At 35.6% G+C, this 6,081-nt stretch overlaps 1 pseudogene; it reads right to left on the reverse strand.

Moving 5' to 3' along the window:
- Positions 1 to 428: 428 nt before the first annotated feature.
- LOC111880871 (luminal-binding protein 5-like) lies at positions 429 to 2,110 on the reverse strand (annotated as a pseudogene).
- Between the last annotated feature and the right edge of the window lie 3,971 nt (positions 2,111 to 6,081).

Genomic DNA, 6,081 nt, shown 5'->3' on the forward strand with positions numbered 1-6,081 from the left:
CTAAAAAATGTTTAGAAATCTACTCGAGTTTATAATCGAGCCAAGCTTGAGATTTGGGACGTGTTCCACACACAACTTTTGGGAGCTTTTATCTTTTATCTATTAAAAAAAATCTCGAAAAAAAGTTTCGTTTGAATGTAGGAGCTTATAGTTTTTATCTTAAACAATACACCCAAAATCCAAAAACTAGTTCATGTAGCGTTTAAGAAAAAATTCTTTTATATTTTTGCAAATTGACTTAATTATTTTTTATTAAAAAAAAATATTTTTCTACTTTATATTTTACAAAGATGCCATTTTATGTGATTTTACATGTTTTAAAAGTTTACAACTATATTTGCCGAACACTTATATACAAATAAAAGATACAACTTCCAGCTATCTACCGGCTATTGCGAACTAAATTGAGTTTGATCAAAATTACATTTTCATCCTTTAACCATACAAGTCGTTATGATTGGATTGCATACGCCTTACAACTGTTTCAGTTTCTCATCGCAGTCCTTCTCCACCATCTGGTTATCATCCATCCATTCGAGAGACTCGGTCATTGTCGTTTCCATCTTCTCTTTCTCACTGCACTCCAACTGTCAGCCAATATATCTTTGTCATTCATTTGGTTCTTTAAGTTGCACACACAAGTTCCAATCGCTTTACAAGAATCTATGATTTCCTTAACTTTCTTGTCTTCCTCGGCAAACTCTTTTGCTTCATGAACCATTCGCCAAATATCTTTTTGGATCAATCGCCCTTTATTGTTTGTGATCTTGATCTTTTCTGCTTTACCAGGTCACACAACCTCGGCCTCCACGTTCAAGATACCTTTGGCATCTACTTTGAATATCACTTTGATTTTCAGGGTTCCCCTTGGTGCCAGAGGAATGCTAGTAAGATCAAACTCCCCAAGAAGCCTACAATCCTTTGTAAGATTTCTTTCACCTTCAAAAACCTGTTACAAAACATATAAACATCTCAAATTTACTAGGTCTTAAAGAAGATCGATGAACGGAAAAAGAAAAATTAAATGCATGCACTGGAATCAAGACTGCGGTTTGTTGATCATGTAGGGTCGTAAACACTTGGGATTCTTGACTGGGATGACGGTGTTCCTGGGGATCAATTTGGTCATCATCCCGTCAATGGTTTCAATACTAAGCGTATGGGGAGCCACATCCAAAAGAAAGAATGAAAGATATCTACATGAAAACACCTCATGTAATATATTGCTCACCTCCAAGATGGGTATCTCCATTTGTGGCAAGAACCTCAAAGAGGTCGTTATCAATGTACAAGATACTAACATCAAATGTGCCTCCACCAAGGTCAAAAACCAATACGTTCTTCTCTCCATGTTTCTTATCTAACCCGTATGCCATAGTTGCTGCTGTAGTAGGTTCATTGATGATTCTAATGACATTCAGTCCAGCGATTACATCAACATCCTTTGTAGCTTGCCTTTGTGCATCGTTAAAGTATGCTGCATGAAATATCGAAAAGCAAATTAATCCTTAAAAGGTTCCAAAACTTAATTCTCGATTTGTCATGTTGTTAACTTACTAACCAGGAACAGTGACAACAACATCTTTAATTTTCTTTCCAAGAAACGCTTATGCGGTGTCCTTCATCTTGGTTAGAATCATAGCACTGATCTCTTCAGGACTAAAAACCCTAGTTTCACCATCTTTAAGTTTGACTTCGATATAAGGCTTTCCATCCATGTTCGTAAGGAACAAGTTTCATATCCTCCTGTATTTCTTTGTCCTCGAACCTGTTATACAAAAGACTCGATTCTAATTAAGTAATACGTTTTACAAAAATTATGATACCAATATCTATCAAGATTTATATAGAATATTTGAAAAGTTAATTACTTTCTTCCAATTAGTCGCTTAACATGAAATATGGTTTTGTGGGCATTTTTGGTTGCTTGATTCTTTGCAGTCTCACCGATCAACCTAAACGCCACCCATGATGGAGTGATACAGTTTCCATGGTCGTTTGCTATGATTTCAACTTGACCATTTTTGTAAACGCCGACACGGGAATAACTAGTCCCTAGATCTATCCCAATCACCGTTCCCAACTTGTTCGCTTCCTCTAATTTCGCCATGGAACTTGGAACTGAACAGCCCGAGATGCACTACACTTATATAATCACACATGCTGAAGATCTTATTGCAAGAAATTACCAATTAAGACGATGGTTAACACGATACCAAATTGACTCATGAGGTTTTCACCTTTTACTCTCCCTTTTTTCCTCCAATATATATGTGTGGTAGTAGTGTTCTATTTCATAGCTCATATACAGCAAGTTGATATAGGTCAAAGCTCGTTTTAGCCAATAACATTGGGTCATGTAGTGTTTCCTCTCCATCATCGACGGATTCTTGTGAAACTGCCGCCCATTCTTTTGTCCGTGCGAAAATTGGTTTCAAGATCCGACGACTAACCTGTTTTCCGCCCTCCGATCACTTTCGGATCCAATATATAATCGCAATAGTTTTTTCCCTCGATTTGCTTATGGTTTTTTTTATTTCAGTTTGAGATTACTAATTTCATTTGATTTTATGACATAGATTTCAAAGTAATTTAAAGAAGCTTGAGGATGCCGGCCCCTATCTCGGAAAATATTTAGCATCAGTACCACAGGTCCCTGTCGTCCTTACCTCAGCCATGATTTCATCCACTCAAGTCCCTTTGCAGGTTTCAGTTCATGGCCCCTTATCTTCTCTCATGACTCTTCCTCTGGCAGTATGAAACCTATACTAGAACAAGATGATCTATTGATGACTTGAAGTTAACATTGTTTGGTAAATCCTGGGACTTTAGAATACATTCAATTTGAAAACGGAAAGTAGCATCATACTTGATGGTTATATATGGTTCTAATCAATGTCTGTAACGTGTTCGTTGAAATGTCTACCTGATGGTTTCAATTTGTCATGTTACATCCAGATATCCATAACATTTTTCTTCAAAATTGTTGCACACAGGTACACCAACATCAAACAAACAAACAACAATATCACCAAGAAAATGTTACAACTGTATTAATAACAATCACTACTGATTACATACATCTGGCACAACTTTTCTAACCATTATAACCTTTAACAACCATTGTTACTCTTCATAAATAACTAACTATTAACTACCTTGATAACTAATCTATAACTTCCGGAATTGACTAACAAATTAACTTTCAAATAACTATCTTTCATAACTACCAAGGTTAACCAAATTTGCTTAGTTGGATGTACTATAAAATTGAGAGCTTGATCAACATTTATCCAGATTACATAATTTTTAGAGAGTCTGATCCACAATTATTGCAGGATTTTTTTTGATCTTTGTATTGGGGTATGAGTATTTTTATGTTAATTAGGCAAAGGAATGGTATGTATAGAAGGTTTTGATTGAAGATGGTTATAACATTATAAATGTATGTGAATGCAATTTGGAGTACTAATGAAGATGGTATAACATTATTCAACTTTGTTGAACACGACTTGCTACAAAGTTGATAATTGCTGCAACCTTGTAGCTTATATTTGGCCAAAGGAACTCATGGATTCTAATTCCAATTGTACATTGTATTCAACCATGATATATGTTGGTACTTTGTAATATGATAGTTATTTGAGGTGTTGCTATATATAAATAATGATAAAGTCCTTTACACTTTCCATCATTTATATCACTCTTAAGATTAGAAGGTATGTAGGAAGATTATATATACATGTAATTTGATAAATGAGTAATACCACAAATAATACTAATTAATGTAAACACGATTTATAACCCTTTAATTAACCTAACCGGAGTTGTATCCAAATCGAATAAACACCAAAACACAGTTATTTTTTCATATCCTTCTCCTCTTCCGCAACTCACGTGAGATGAAAATAATACCTAAAACCATCAAACCCATAAGCCCTTATCTTCTTCCCCATCTGTTTCTCCTTCTCTCTCTCATTTTCGATGCAGACAGAAAATCAAGCCCATTTTGTTCCACCACCTCTTCTTCTTCATGGTCCTCAACAAGCCCTTCATCAAGCCCATAAAAAACAAAATCAACAAATAAGATTATAAGAAGAACGAACAAATCAAGGCTAAAAGCTAGAGACTTAATTGTATCAATTAGGGGACACCAAAGATTCAATGTATTTCCCAGCTGGAGATATATCCAAACCATGAGCTTTAAACATGCATGAAATACTTTCCAAATGGCAACCCAAATCTATTTTATACACCAAATCTTCAGATCCTGAATATGTGAGGCAATTTCCATCCTTCATTAAGTGCAGTGGATGTATATTTACCATGAATACGTTATCAGAAACTATACCCTGCACCTTCTTCCAGTCTCCATCCCCATCCATCCTCCACAACTCTAAACCCCATCCCTTAAAGTTGACAACATCGATCACATATAGATGAATGCAACCTTGGTGACTCAAGCATGTTACCTCCACATTTCCAAAAAAAGGAGTTGATATCTTTGTGAATCTTTCAGTGTTTGTGTCAAACTTTATTACTGAATAATACGATAGTTGAACTAAGGGGTCTATCGTGTATTTTAAGAAATATAGTTTTTCATTTAGAGGAGTACTTGGCCACCAACTTTCTTGTTTTCGGTTGGATTTACGTTTGAATTCGTCAATTGAATCATTATCGATCTTTCTCCATGTGTCGAATCTCAACGAGTATATGTAAGCATCGTAATCTTGTGTTACACGTAGAAGCCTAAAGTCATTGTCAGAAGAGTTGTAATACAACCTGAATGCTTTTCCGCTTTGGTTGTAGCAATCTTTGAGAGAATTGTCATGAGGTTTAGTTAACTTGGTATAGTCATCTGTCAGTGGATTCCATAATATGAGATGAGAGTATTCACCACAGGATGTTATGCCTACGCAAACCAGTCCACTGAAAGATGTTAGAAGTGTCATGTTTTTATGAGTGGCCACCTCAAATGGAAAGGGCGACTGGCAGTTAAACCATCATCGGGTGCTTCACAGTCCATGATGTGAAAGCATGGTGTTGGTGTTGTGGTGGAGAAGACGAGAAGTTTGTGGTGGTTTTTGTCACACCCCAAAATCAAGAACGGCGGAAACGTTCTGGGGCGGAGGACATCATGTACAGTATCACAACAATGTAAAGTAGTAAACAAGCAACAACATCATCCATTGCATTAATAATAGAATTATTATACAAGTGTGTTCTGTCAAATTTTGATAAACACTAAAGCATAAATCAAAATGAAAGATGAGTCTTGAACAAGCTCCATCTTCCTTTCTCCTTGCATCGGTACCTGTCTATGATGACCTGAGGATACAAGTAATTTTGAAAGCGAGTATCAGCTTTAAAGCTGGTGAGATCATAAGTATTTTAGTGGCTTAATTTGTATGTAAGAATTTGTAAGTTTATTAACTGTAAGTATGGAAAATGTAAATGAACTGTAAGTATAAAAATGTTTGTAAAACAACTGTAAACGTTTTAAAAACTCTAGAAATCCCTATGATTCCTACTATTATATAAGGGTGTCTTCTACCAAGACCTAACTGTTCTCAATGTAGTCTTCTACCAAGACTTAACTGTTCTAAATGTTCGTTTCCTGTAAAAGTGTGTAATTTTCCCAAGTGTAACTATCATTTATAAAATATAGTTTTTACATTTAATGTTTAAGTGAAATGATCACTAAAATGTGAAAAGGGGAAATTAAAGTAGTATTGTAGTGTTGTATTATAGGAACTACTGCTGTACTAACTACCTTAAACCGGATTTATATTAAGGCATCATGTGATTAATTGTACCATACTATTGACTGGTAACAACGACATAAGAATGTCGTAATAAGGAATGACGTTTGGCACCCGCAGACCTGTAGGTCCGGCTGTAGTTAGCAGCAAGGTGTAGGATAGTCAATCCAGTATAGATCTATACGCAAACTCATGCTCTCCCTTCAAGAGACTCTGGCTACAACTCGGGCCATGACATTTAAGGCATGCTCCGATACATATCATAATAATTAACGTATTCCTATATATGTAATGTAATGAACGGTTCTAGTTGTAATGT

Source organism: Lactuca sativa, chromosome 6 (assembly GCF_002870075.4).
Source record: "Lactuca sativa cultivar Salinas chromosome 6, Lsat_Salinas_v11, whole genome shotgun sequence".
In the NCBI taxonomy this organism is placed as follows: domain Eukaryota; kingdom Viridiplantae; phylum Streptophyta; class Magnoliopsida; order Asterales; family Asteraceae; genus Lactuca; species Lactuca sativa.